This window comes from Apium graveolens, chromosome 11 (assembly GCF_009905375.1).
Source record: "Apium graveolens cultivar Ventura chromosome 11, ASM990537v1, whole genome shotgun sequence".
In the NCBI taxonomy this organism is placed as follows: Eukaryota; Viridiplantae; Streptophyta; class Magnoliopsida; order Apiales; family Apiaceae; genus Apium; species Apium graveolens.
Window position 1 is genome coordinate 138,662,169 of NC_133657.1, and position 13,378 is coordinate 138,675,546.

General features: G+C 35.0%; 1 non-coding gene across 1 annotated transcript; it reads right to left on the reverse strand.

Annotated features, from left to right (window-relative positions):
• Nucleotides 1-13,052: 13,052 nt before the first annotated feature.
• On the reverse strand, nucleotides 13,053-13,157 carry LOC141698747 (small nucleolar RNA R71). Its single transcript, XR_012565251.1, has one exon. It is a non-coding gene; the product is annotated as a small nucleolar RNA R71 (small nucleolar RNA).
• Between the last annotated feature and the right edge of the window lie 221 nt (nucleotides 13,158-13,378).

Below are 13,378 nucleotides of genomic sequence, written 5' to 3' on the forward strand. Positions count from 1 at the left end.
TGATGATTATGATGATCAAGATATGAGCATTATGGTGATTATAGGATACATAAAAGTCAGAAGCAAACAAAATTTTAAGATTTAATAGCAATTAAGGAGTTTCAAGATATGTTTTAGATGAGTTATCAACATTTCTTCTCGATAGAGAAAGGAAGCTCGCGATTGACTTAGCGCCTGAGACGAAGCCAGTGACTACGGCCTTACCCAAAATGGCACCAGTTAAAATGAGGAAGTTAGCAAAGTAGGCGCAAGAGATATTCAAAGAAGAAGCGATTAGACCCAGCATATCCTATAAGGTGCACCAGTACTAATTGTTAATAAGAAAATGGAAGTATGAGATTATGCGTCGACTAGCGAAAGCTCAACAAGTTTACTACCAAAAGCAAGTATCTGTTACCTTGACCCAATGATTTGTTTGATCAAACGAAGGAAGCAAAGTACTTTTATAAGACTGATTTAAGACTTGGTATTTCACCAATTAAAGATTAAACCTGTGGATGTATCAAAGATAATTTTCAGAACCAAGTATTTTTCTCGTATTGTCATTTGGATTAACCAATATACCAGTGATATTTGAACTTGATGGACAGAATCTTTAAGGAATATCTGGAGAAGCTATAGTTATGATACTTAAAGTCAACGGAGGACCAGGCAAAGCATTTAATGATGATTGGAAAGTTAGAGAAGAAAGAAGTTGTATGAAGTATAGTTTTTAGCATAAATAGTCAATGTGGAAAAGATCAAAAGGGATTCAGTAGAAATTAAAGTTACTATGAATGAAAAGAAACCAAAAACACCAACAAAAGTAAGAAGTGTTATTATAAGCCGGTTACTATCGAAAATTTGTGCAAGATTTCTTGGAAGTTGCCATATCTTGGACGAAGCTAACCAGGAGAAGCAAGAAGTTTATATGAAGTAGAGAAGGGTAAAGAAAGTTTTACGGAGTTAAGTGAAAGAATGGTTACAGCACCTGCTTTATCATTTTAAAAGTATCAAGGAGATTTGGTAGTTATAGTGATGCTTCTCATAAGGGAGTAGGATGTGTATTGATGCAGCACAATAAAGTTATTGTATACGCACCTAGACAACCGAAACCTTATGAGCAAAAGTATCCTATTCGTAATTGGGACTAACAGTAATAATATTTGTTTTAAAAGATTGGAAAACATGATATGTATGGAGAAATGTGTAAGATCTATATAGACCATAAGAGTTTGAAGTATACACAGTGAAAAGCGAATGTAGTGGCAAACGATAAGAAAAAAGGAGAGAACGAACATAGAGACTGCACCAGAAGAATTAACCATAGAATTCTAGAGGTTGGAATGGAAAGCTAAAGTTTATAATCCAAAAGGAACAAGGATGGATAGTATGACCTTTTAGTTGAAGTTGTGAAGGGAAAGATAAGATGTCAAGAGAAGATAATGGATCACGGTGTTAACAGTTAGTAAGAGGAAATTTATGGGGAAAAAAAACTCACGATATTCCCCGGTTTTCTTCCAGCACTTGGATGCTACAAGAAGAAGAATTAAGAAATGAGATTCCATAGGGAATTCACAATATCGAGTATTTAATCTATTGAAGAAATGCCAAGATATATAGAAATTTAAAGAAAAATAGTGATAACCAGATATAAAAAGGGAATTTCAAAATAGATTGGGAAGTGTTGAACATGTCAAAGAATTAAGGTGGAGTATCGGAGGCCTAATGAACAAGGCAGACCAAGGAGTGGTTTTACAAGAAGCGAATCGTGAAATGTATCAGTGGTGTTGTTAGAGAAAAGGAATGAAATAATGAGATTATGTACTGGTTAGCAGGAGTTCAATAAAACAACAAATAAGAATAAGTGACCCCTATAAAGATTGATTACCTATGAGACCTAATCCAAGAAGTGTGTTATGTCTCGAGGATTAACTTAAGATCCGACCTGAGAACATATCAGAGATTATGATTAAAGTGAGTTAAGGGTATTGCAAGCTCGTATGATATTATGTGAAATAACAAGTGTATCAGGTAATTATAAGAAATTAAGGATCATAGTGTATAAGGAGTATTTAGATAAGCAAATTGTATTTATTGATAACATCCTCAGCTACTCAAGGAATAAGAAAGTCTGCGTGGGATGCTCAAGGATTTTTCTCCAAAGATCAGAAGGAAAGCAACTATACGTTGAGTTTTCAAGAATGAAATTTTGACTAAGGTTAACAAAAGATTCTGAATTAATCCATTAACAACTACCTAAGCAAAGTCGTATGGTAGCAGATGCCTTATGCTGACAGAAAGGATTGGATGTAATTAAGACCACCGAGGAGTTAATAGACGAATTGGGAAAAATGGAATCTGAAGTTCAAATACTTAAAGATGATAATACGTGAATATATGAGATTACTTTTTAGCCTTAACTAATGAAAAGGAGTATAGAAATAGGACCGGTAGTATTAATACCAGTTTCATCTTGAAAGAGACTGCATAAGTCTACGTAGAAGGGACATGTCAAGTCCTAAAATTAGTGAACCATTCGAAGTATTGATAAATATAGATAAAGTTATTCATGAGTTGACGTTACCATCACAACAGTGTGCACATATAGTGTGTTTAGCCTGTTAATGTTAAAGCGTTAAGTATCTGATTTGAATTAAGTGAGTGATTAGGAACCAATGGGCTCTTGTCCAAGTTTGCTTTGTATATAGTGATCGATTTAAATTCTTGATCGTTAAAGGCAAGTCATTGAAAATGAGTGTATATCTATAGTAAGTACGTTTGAAATCCTCAAGTAGAAGAGTCTACTTGGAAACTAGAGTCAAATATGCTTGACAAATATCTTCACTTGTGTAACTAGACAAGATTCTGAGGACATAATCTTTTTAAGGGGGAAGAATATAACAACCCGTGTATTTTCGAATTATTTAAATATGTGATCATTATGGAAATTATTAAATAAAATATGTGTATTGGTTTTGACCGCCATGTGTTGTTTGATTATTATCTGGGTGTGATTTATGATGTACCGGGTTGTTCGCGTGATTAAGTAAGGAATTGTATTGAATTGTTCCACTTTTAAAGTGGATTTAATGCAACTTTATTTGTATAAATATTTGAAGTGTCTCTAAAATTGTTTTTTGATTTTATAATTTCAATAATTATTTTTAGGATTTTATAAAATTGAGAAATCAACATTTTATTAATTATTTATCTTTAAATGATTTTCTGAATGCTTTTATTTGTAAAATCCATATTTAATTCAAGAACTCTTCAAAAATTATGAAACTTATATTTATTGAAGTTGGGAATATTCGGGGAATTTTAAAATTGTTTTGGGAATTTTTGGGATTAATTTTACCCGCGCGTCGATTCGTTTAATTGATAAAAGCGGGCATAAAGTGTATTTTAGAAATTGTTTTAAAATTACGAAATTTATGTTTTTATAAACTTCGGGATATTTGTAACCTTTTAAGGCAATTTTCGTAATTTTCTGAAGTTATTTTACGTGCACCTCGGTCCGTTAAATTTGAATTTCGAGATAAACCAGGTCTCAGAATTTTCGTAATTATCCAATAATACGCATTTGAATAACATGAATTGTACTACTAATTGTACTATCAGGTGTACTATATTGCTTTGTATAGCTGAGAAATAAAAAAAAAGAAACAGGACAACATGAGCAATCTTCTTCCTCACTCTCCTCTCGTCTCATCTCTCTCGACCTCACTTCTCTCTCTCACCGGTTAATCTCTCATATCCCCTCCCCTCTGTTTCTCGCTTTCTGGCGATTTCCCTTTTCTGGTGCTCCGCTTTCCGGCGATTTCTCCGCTTCGTTAGTCCGACTGTTCGTCGGTGTTGCGTTGCCGTCTTGTTCCTTTAAATTCCGGTTCGTTTCCGGTTAATTACCTCCGGCTTGGCATCTTGTTACTCCCGTTTTGTATATATACTTATGTATATTCAGTATATATGTGTATGATTAAGTGTGTGTTGCTGTGTGTGTGAGTGTATGTCGGTGGTTGCTGGATTTCTGGCCTCCGTTTCCGTCTCTGGTGATTCGCTGTTTGTGTTCTTTTCCTTTCTGTTTATGCGCGTGAGCGCGTGCAGGAAGGTTCTGTGTTGTTGGTTCCTGTTTGTGCTTGGTTCAATTGTTTTGAAATTCTCGTTGTTCTGTGCAGGAATATTGTTGACTGATTTCGTGATATTATAATTCGTGCGGGAATTTATTTTGTAATCGGTGAAATTATGTTGGAAACCCGAAATTTATCGGGTACCCGTAATTTTACCGCCGTTGACAGTGAACTTCGGTGAGTCAACGGTGGACGGTGATGACACGATTCTGAGTCCTAATATTTTTTAATAAATAAAAGTCGTATTGTGTTTTTAATAACCTAGTGGTAAGTCGACGAGCTCAGTAGAGTTTCAACAGAAAGACTTGAGTATCAAAGTCAATCCAATGGAATCTAGTGACTTGCACGTTAAAGCCGAGCGATAGAGTCAGCTCAGAATTGATCAGTAATAGTTATAAAGCCTGTAAGGCAAGTATTTCTGAACTTTTCTTCAAGATATATTACCAGTGTTTTCAAACTATTTCGTAACATGTTGTTATTATTAAACATAACTCATGTTGTATAATGCATGTGCTTTAAACTATTTACCCTTGAACCCTGATTCTTTTTTGAACTTGAGCCGTAAGCCTTATGCTTTGTAAACCATCCTTTGTTGATACACTATTTCGGAAATCCCAAGGACTAAATCATATGGATACCTCAAATACCAAACCACACAGACATGATACTACTCCCCAAATGTTTAATTACCAAACACCAAACACTGGAAGAAAATTGTTTGAAAACACAGAAACTTTTATATCCCAACCAATCCTTATAACACCAAAGAACTATACCTTGAAAAATCATTACTGAATAAATACCTGATGCTTGTACAAACGGAAAACCGTTTCTTATACATACCCTGAAATACCTTTGAGATATCCATGAGTTTCCTTACATTTTTATTCAAGTGTTTAACCATCGTTGATTATGATCTTGTTTTATCGAATTATATTGTTTACCATATTGAACTGCTTTAGGATTAGATAACTTTTATATATGTGGACCAGATTCGTGGTCAGACCATACCAATGGTCAAGTTAGGCCAATGTGTGCCTTGGATCCGGTAATTAGAGCAGTGTTGTGTGCTTGCTCGGGGTTAGTGCGTGATTGATCAATAGCCTAACCTTGGTTTTTAAAACTTAAAATGAATATCCAATTCTAATGACTAGTTAAAAAGAAACTTGATTCCTCTGAATCATCTCATTTGATCATTGTTTAACCTCAGATATCGTTATTGTGACTTGCTGAGCTAGTTAGCTCACTCTTGTGAAACTTTTAATATATTTTACAGTTAAAAAGGATATGGTTGATAGAGAAGTTCCTCAGTCCAAAATGCGGGCTAAGGTTCCAGTTTGAGTTAGATCGAGCTAGCAGGAGCTTCATGCAGTGGAAAGATAATGCGATTGTAAGAAAAACTTTATTATCAATTGTAAGTTAAGTCAGTCGGGTTTTGGTACGATGTAATAAATTAAGGTTGTGGCTTGTTTTCATACTTTAACCTGTTGCGATCCGTGGTTTTATGAAGCAGGGTCATTATAAATAATATTTCTTATACAGGTCAATATATTGTATTTGTGTTGTGGACCCCAAACTTCTGACCCGGGTTTGGAGGGCTCCACAGTTCTGTTACAGAAACCACAAAACCATATGTTCCGTTACGGGAATTGTTAGGCCCTTAATCAACTGTGGGGGGGTGAATACAGTTAATATGATCAACTAGACAAAGCTTCAATAGAATCAACAGTTTTTATATCAATCTTATAAAAACTTATTACACAAGTACTCTCTCGAAAGGATGAAGAAATATCCTTGAGAGCTGTTAGGTTATGCGAAAGATATAACAATGTCGCAATATTTATAGCATGAAACTAAACTATTCTTTTTATAGAGCACAACTACCAATGTATAAGGAATCCTATTCTATTAACAACAAGGAAACCGATACTACTGCTTTTGAGATAAATTCCTCCACTGAATTGAAATTCATGTTTCCTTTTCCTTTTCAAAGATCAACCGATGTGACAAATACTGAGATCATCATCCGTTGACATCATCATCCGTTGATACCATTATCGGTCGAATATCAACATCCGTTGATGTCATCATCATCCATTGATGCTTGTAATTATCATCTGTTGATGCTTGTAATCATCATCCGTTGATGCTTCTAATAGTTTCTTTTTGATATCATCAATTGCTCTAAAAATCTCCCCCTACTTGTTCATTATGGAATTATGGACAAGTTCCAATCAAAGATATCAAAACTATCTAAATACAGGAACCAATTATGCATATTCAATGTTGCTTCAGTGAATATCAAACTTTAACTCTTCATACTGAACTGCTTCTTTAACTTGAGCAATGTCAGAGGTTAACTTTACTTCCTCAGCTCAGAATGCTTCCAGAAATCTTCCTTCTTAGACCAACTTAGATGATTTCTACTTCAATTAGATTTTCTTCAGTATCAAGAGCTTTAACTACCGTATTGATTAAATCTATCAGAGTTTAAGATTTAAATTCCTTAGATACTGTTTTCAGCTTTGGCTTTTGATTTTGAAATCTTTGACTTCTCTTATATCTTCTCCTTTCCTTTAAGCTTCATGTCTGTAGTTCCAATAACTTGTCATCTGAGAGATCTTTCATCTTCTGCCTGACTGATTTCCCTTATGACTATACCTCTGGTTAGTCTTTTAGAAAGATCATCTTTATAAAGTACTTGAGAAATAACAACAATATCAGCATTTGTTATCTTCATAGAATTTTTAAAGTCTTCCTCCATTTTCCTTAGCTGTTCAAGATCAACTCCAGGATTTCCTTTACAAATATTCTTCTACTCACTTCAGAATCAAATAATTGAATCTTTGGATCTTTGTAGAACATAATTTTCTTTCTTCCTTTAACATTCAGAGTTTGAAGATATTGGTTTGCTTCAGCACCAGCTTCTTTCTCCAGAATACCTTGGTCTTCATCAGCAACAGTTGTGACTTGTGAAGATTTTTGCATTTTAGTAGTCACAGTCAATTCTTTAGCTCTTCTTTCATTTCTCTTGCCTCCTCTTTTAATCTCCTTTTGTTCCTCATTACCTCCATCAGAATTTTCATCATTAGTACCTGTCAATGTCAGCTGTTTGCATTTAGATTTAATAATTTTCTCCCCCTTTTTGGCATCATCACCAAGCAGTAGAGAAAGAATCAGCCCCATTGTATTCTGTACTTCAGTAAGTTGATCAGACATTTGAGCTTGATTAGCCTGCAATCTAGCTTGACTAGCTTTAATCGAAATTATTCTGGTAATTATTCGTGAAATTTGTTTCTGAATTTCCTGATTAGTAAGCAGTTTTGAAGCAATTAATGATTCTTTAATCTGACTGATTTGAGTAGTAGTTACTTCATGAGCTGTATGTAAAGATCTGACAACCAAAGTAGATGCTTTCAGATGATTCAGCACATCAGGATTTGTCATCTTCTGTTCTGCTGTTTCCAGATATTCAATTACACGTGTTCTGGAAATAGGATATGTAGTATCTTTCCAATAAGCATTCTAGAGATTATCAGAATAATCCTTCTTCTTAGCATCTAACTCTTTCATTTTCTGTTGTCTAACATGCATAGGCATATCTTCAGGGAAAAAAGATCATTCTCAAGATCTAACATAGCATTAGATACATGAGTTTCTTTACCATCATTAAATTCTTCAATAGCAGTTAGATCTTGCACTAATTTCTGAATTTTATCTTCAACTTCAGTATGCAGAATAGAATGAGAAATTGATCCAGTAACTTCAGAAGCTTCAACACCTTTAGCAGTTATCTCCACATCTTCAAGTATTGTAGATAAATGAATTGGAACTTCAAAACTAACTTCCAGGAGCTCAGGTCCTGTAGAATGTTGTGGTGATTCTTGAAATGGATGAATCTTTATGAATGGACTATTGTGCTACTACATTTTCAGCAACAACAAGGATTATCTCATTTGATGGAATACAAGAATGAATGGATTGTTTTTCAACAAAAACAGGGATTATCTCATGTGATGGAATAGTAGAATGTATGGACTACAAAAAAGTATCAGTACTTAGACTTGTTGGGAGATCAATAGCCTTTGATATATAAGAGTGTTCCTGAGATGAAACAGACTGTTGTTTAGCATCTGTTCTTTGAGTACTCTGAGCATCTGTAAACATGTAGCAAATTAAACTTAATCTCTTTATTCTTTTAAAGTAGTCTCACTACTCCTCACACCACACATCTTATGACTTTTAATAGTCAGAGCTTCATCACAAGGATTACTAAATCCTATATCTCATCTACCTCTCCTTTTTCCAGGAAGGATCCTGCCTCTCTTAAATTCTATTTCTCTCTCAATCTTTTCACATATCTCACAGAAAAAGGCTCAGAAAGATTGTCCTACAGAAATAAGAGGTGGCTAAAGAAGGGTGATCTGTGATCATACAACTAGAGGTAGTCCTCAACTAAGGTCTAGATGTAATCATATCAACATGATTTATATCATGAAAAGCATACTATAAATGCTGAAAGAACTAAATCAGTTTTAAAATTAAATGTTGATAAAGTAATGCCAGTATTTATACCTTGTGAATTCATAATTAGACTCATAGTAGATATTGTGGTTATGACAGTTGTTGTTCATCAATAATGAGAACCTCCATTTGAATTGGAGAGGATTTGATCAGGTTACTGTCATGTACCATGATCTCAAACCTTTGTTCTTCTTGCAAAGAACTACCACTTGAAATGTGTTTAATGAAAGCTATCACAGAGTCTTTAGTAAAGACTAATGAAACCTATGTGTCTCTATTAGTATCATCAAGATCTACCTCAGCAAGTAGTCTTTAACCAACTAAATGTTGTTTCTGAGTGGTGAACATAAGTCAAGAATTATGACACTTGATTTTTGGTAACATTTGAGAAAAGTATTCAAGTGTTTCAGTTGTAAGAAGAAATTTAAGATGTAAGATATATGAAATTGTAGATTGAGTATGGACAACTTTCTTGATAAGAAAAGAAAGTTTCAAAAGATTTTGTATTGTAAGCAACACTCAAAGATTATAACTCTTAGTGATTAAGAATTAAGTCTTTTTTAAATTTCCTTCTCAAATAGCATTTACTTCCTGTAGTGCTCAATTTGTACTGTAGTGATCATGTGAAACTCAAACAGAAATTAATTTAATCACATGCACTATGAAAAATATTTGATATTTAGTATAAGAATCAGTATCTAATAAGTACTGACAAATAATAAGATACCATGCTTCAATAAATATCAGCAGACTTAATTATCAGAGTTTGAGAACTGCCCTGAAATCATTCCCAATTCATTCACCAATCTTGTGAAGGTGGCTTCACAGAGAGGCTTGGTGAATATATCTGCTACTTGCTGATCTGTTGAAATAAAGATCAATTCCATTGTACCATCTTCCACATGTTCCCTTATGAAATGGTATCTGATACTGATGTGCTTAGTCATAGAATGCTGCACTGGGTTTCCTGTCATTGCAATAACACTTTGATTATCATAATATATAGTAATAGAAGAATAGTCTAACCCATAATCAAGTAATTGATTCTTCATCCATAGAAGCTGAGCACAACAGCTTCCTGCAGCAATGTATTCTGCTTCTGCAGTTGAAGTGGAAATTGACTTTTATTTCTTGCTGTACCAAGAAACCAATCTGCCTCCAAGAAATTGGTAGCTTTCAGAAGTACTTTTCCTGTCTATTTTGCATCCTGCAAAATCAACATCTGAATATCCAATTAGCTTAGAATATGAATATCTAGGATACCATAATCCCAGATTCATGGTTCCTTTGAGATACTTAAAAATTCTTTTCACAACTAATAGATGAGGTTTTCTAGGGTCAACATAGAACCTTGCACAGAGACAGGTAGCATACATGATATTAGGTCTACTAGTAGTCAGATATAGAAGTGAGCCAATCATACCTCTGTAGTTAGTTATATCTACTGAAGAACCAGTATTTAAATCTAACTTGGTTGCAGTGGCCATTGGAGTTGATGCAGTTGAGCATTCTTGCATTCTAAATCTTTTGAGTAAGTTCCTGGTGTATTTGGATTGATTTATGAAGATTCCTTCATTAGTCTATTTGACTTGTAACCCCAGAAAGTAACTCAATTCTCTCATCATACTCATTTGATACCTGGACTGCATTAGCTTTGCAAATCTCTCACGGAGTTTATCATTAGTAGATCCAAAAAGATATGATCAACATATATTTGTACTAATAACAAGTCCTTACCATGGTATTTATAATAGAGAGTTTTATCAATTGTACCTCTTGTGAAACTACTCTCTAGCAGAAATAGAGCAAGTGTTTCATACCAGGCCCTTGGAGCTTGCTTCAATCCATAGAGTGGTTTATCCAGTAAGTAGACATGATATGGATACTTTGGATCAATGAACCATGGAGGCTGTTCAACATAAACTTCCTTTTCGAGTTCTCCATTTAAGAATGCATTCTTCACATCCATTTGGAACACCTTAAACTTCTTGTGAGCAGCATAGGCAAGAAAGATCCTTATTTCCTCTAGCCTTGCAACTGGAGCAAATGTCTCATCATAATCAATGTCTTCTTATTGTGAGTAACCTTTTGCAACCAGTCTTGCTTTGTTCCTTGTAATAATGCCCCCACTGTCAGTTTTGTTTCTGAACACACACTTTGTGACAACTATAGATCTATTCTTTGGTCTTGGCACAAGAGTCCAGATTTTGTTCCTTTCAATTCATTGAGCTCTTCTTGCATTGCTGTAACCTAGTCAGCATCTTGTAGAGCTTCTTGAACCTTCTAAGGTTCAGTTTGAGATAGAAAAGAATGGTAGAGACATTCATTCTGAGTGAATTTTCTTGTTCTTACACCACTGTCAGGGTTTCCAATGATCAAGTCAGGTGTGTGTGACTTAGACCATTTTCTTGCTGATGGAAGTTGACTCCTAAAAGAAGAACCTCCCCCTGATCCATGAATTCTCTGTTATTTCTTTGAGTAGTACCACTGTTGTTTCCTGATGCTCCTGATAAGTGGATTTTATATCTACTTGGAACACTTCATTTCTGGCTTAAATTGATGTTTTGGACTCAAGTATCTGGTATATTTGATGTGTTGTTATGTTTTTGCATTACAGGCATTAGTTTGAGGAAGAAAGAAGTTTCTCAAGGAAATATGCTGAAAAGAGCCAAGAATCTGAAGTCAAGACCATTCCCAAATTGTATATAATCTAGTTAGCTTCATGTGGGTAGTTGAATCACCGAATTCTGACGAGTAGAACTCAAGATACGGCCAAAAGAAGAAACTGCAGAAAAGTCCAGAAGTCCGGCGCGGGCGCCCCCAAAACCAGCGCGCCCCGCAAGCCCCAGAATCCTAATTTTAGTATAAATTGAAGATGTTAAGAGTCCTGGTCATCCTGGAGCCTATAGATATCAATAAAAAGACGTTTTTAACGCCAAGGAGCGAGGGGGAGCAATAAGAAGACCTAGAGAGCACGAGAAGGCTACAGAGAAGAAGACTTTTATTCTCTTTAATATAGTTGATACTTGGATGTTTAATTTCAATTTTTCTTTGAACCCTAGTACTCTTATATTGTTTTATATCATGCTTTCATTGGAACCCTTGGTGACAATGAGTTCGGTGATGAACTAATCGTTATCGTGAGGTTCTAACAGATTTAATTATGGATTTCTATAGTTAATTTATTTCAATATCTTGGTGTGTGGTTATTGATTGATATCCTAGTATTGGTTATTCTTATTCATCTTATCTGCGTAGCTAACATATAAGATAGCGTGTTAATCTCTATTGAAGCGACAATGAATATAGAGATTTAGAACTTGCCATGCTAGCATAGGTTCATGTATTTGTTATGCATGATTCGTAGGTAATTTTAACCATCTTACTTGCCCTATGTAATCACGATAGATAACTTATTCATTAAACCTTTATGTTGTCAAATTCTATAGACATATAGGGTCTCAACATAATTGGTGTCTCTTCAACTTCTATCTCTTTTGTGGATGTCTGGTAGTAGGGTATTCGTACAACGAAAGTTGGCGTTTACTAGTTTCATGTTATCTGATTAGTTGCCATCACCATTGCATGCTAAAGGTTAAGAACAATGACTTCGAATGAAGTAGTAATGAAGTTAGAATCCCATATTTGTCTCATATAAGTAATTCAACCTCAATTCTTTTAGTTAATGCTATTTAGTATAATCTCTTAGTTTAATCAAAACCCAATTTGTTATTTGTCTTAGCATTGAATAATAATTATATCATTGTCGCATAAGTGCATAAATTGAACATAACCTAAACCAGTCCTTGTGGGAACGAATCTGATTTATATCTTATACTACTTGCGAACGCGTATACTTGTGTATAATTTTAGCGCGTGTTTTCGCCCTAACAAGTTTTTGGCGGTGCTGTCGGGGACTCGGTGTTAATTTTTAGTTTATGTGCTTGTCATCAGTGGTCGTTAAAGTTCACTGACTCGGATTCTAGTACTTTCACGGTTTACTTGTTTGTGTTTTAGGTACTCATTACAATGGGAGATCCAGCAACACCAACGAAAGATTTGATGGATTTTTCTCAACCCAAGATCATTGACATTAAATCTAGCATTGTCAGGCCAGCGATCACAGCTAATACCTTTGATAACAAGCTTGGCACGATTCAATGGGTGCAGCATTCAGTCCAGTTTGGGGGCTCTTCAATGGAAGATCCCAACATGCACATCAGATATTTCATCGAGATCTGTGACACTTTTAAGTTCAATGGAGTTTCTGAAGATGCTATAAAGCTGAGGCTTTTCCTATTCTCTCTGAGGGATAAAGCTAAGTGCTGGTTACATTCTCTACCAGCAGGTTCTATCACCACTTGGGAGGATCTTGCTCAGAAGTTTCTAACTAAATTCTTCCCTATGGCGAAGATAGCTGCAATCAGAAACGCTATTACTCAATTTGCACAGCGAACGGGATAATCTTTATGTAAAGCTTGGGAGTGACAAAGAGATGCTTAGGAAGTGTCCTCATCATGGAATGCCTGATTGGATGATCATCAATTACTTCTATAACGGTTTGGTAGCACAGTCAAGACACATGCTCGATACAGCATCAGGTGGAGCATTATGGGCAAAGAGTTATGAGGAAGCTTATGATCTAATTGAACTAATGGCTGCTAATGAATATAAGTATCCAACCCAGAGATTGCCACAGGGCAAGGTAACAGGAGTTCTTGAAGTGGATACAGCTACGACTATCA